Raw genomic sequence first — 1,309 nt, 5'->3', positions numbered from 1 at the left:
ATATTCCATTGTATATATGTACCCCATCTTTAATTTATTTTCTATCTTGCCTTTTAGCTACCTCTGCAATCCTGAAAGCTGAGCAGACTTTATATTCCGGATACTACGAAATCCCGATCCTAGTAAAGGACAGTTTTAACAGAGCATGCGAATTGCCACAGATCATAGAGTTAAGGGCCTGTGACTGTGACATCAACCACGTGTGCTTGTACTCGGGTATCACAGACGTCAGCACCGGGGATGGGAGCTCTGTCACCAGTGTGTCTGTCACTGACGACCAAACTGAGGCTTCAAATGTTGGTATGGGATCAACAGGGATTGGCATGATCACGATGGGCGTCTTACTGCTGCTTCGTAAGTACTGGATTAAATCCCTCTTTTCAGCAGTTCTTCAAAATAAGAATGTAATCAGGTTCACTGGAATGGCCATTTCTTTTTGGTACCTATGGCAATGTTTGTGGAAATCTGGAAATAAGCAATGGGATTGATATGGGCATGTTACTTGTTCAATAACGGTAAGTAAGAATATTCACTGGAAGGACAAATGCTGAAGCTGAAACTCCAATACTCTGGCCACCTGACGTGAAGAGCCAACTCATTGGAAAAGACCCTGATACTGGGAAAGACTGAGGGTAGAAGGAGAAGGGGACGACAGAGAATGAGATGGTTGGATGGCATCACCAACTCAGTGGATATGAGTCTGAGCAAACACCAGAAGATAGTGAAGGACAGGTAGGCTGGGCATACTGCAGTCCATGGGATCACAAAGAGTCAGACAGGACTGAGAGGCTGAATAACAAGCATGTGAGTACGAGAGCCCTGATGAAATTCTGGAAGAAAAGAATGCCTACCGTTTTAGGACCCTCAGAGGACAAGCCACTCCCTAAGGTAAAAGAAGCTCCTGATGTGAAAACACAGATAACTGGACCCAGATAGCTGAGGTGTGTATCACAGGAGTAATTTCAGTGAATCCAGACTCTTGCACCTTCCCATATATAGGACAGATCTAAATTCCGTAACATATCTTGTTTCTTTAGTTAACAGTAATCTTTTGATGATCCCAACTACCTGCCATTTGTTGCAAAGCTCCTAGAGAGCCTGGCTCCTCCCCTTGCTTCCTCAGAGCAGTTTCTCAGGTCTCTCTGAAACATTGTCTCCTTGGCTGCAGTCCTCATTTAGCCCCAAGTAAAACCTTACTTGGAGAAGGAAATGGCAACCCACTCCAGTGTTCTTGCCTGGAAAATCCCAGGGACAGGGGAGCCTGGTGGGCTGCCATCTATGGGGTCACATAGAGTCAGACACAACTGAA

Source organism: Bison bison, unplaced genomic scaffold (assembly GCF_000754665.1).
Source record: "Bison bison bison isolate TAMUID 2011002044 unplaced genomic scaffold, Bison_UMD1.0 scf7180017855246, whole genome shotgun sequence".
NCBI classification, from domain to species: Eukaryota; Metazoa; Chordata; class Mammalia; order Artiodactyla; family Bovidae; genus Bison; species Bison bison.
The sequence above is the reverse complement of the archived record's forward strand: the minus strand, read 5'-3'. Positions refer to the sequence as shown.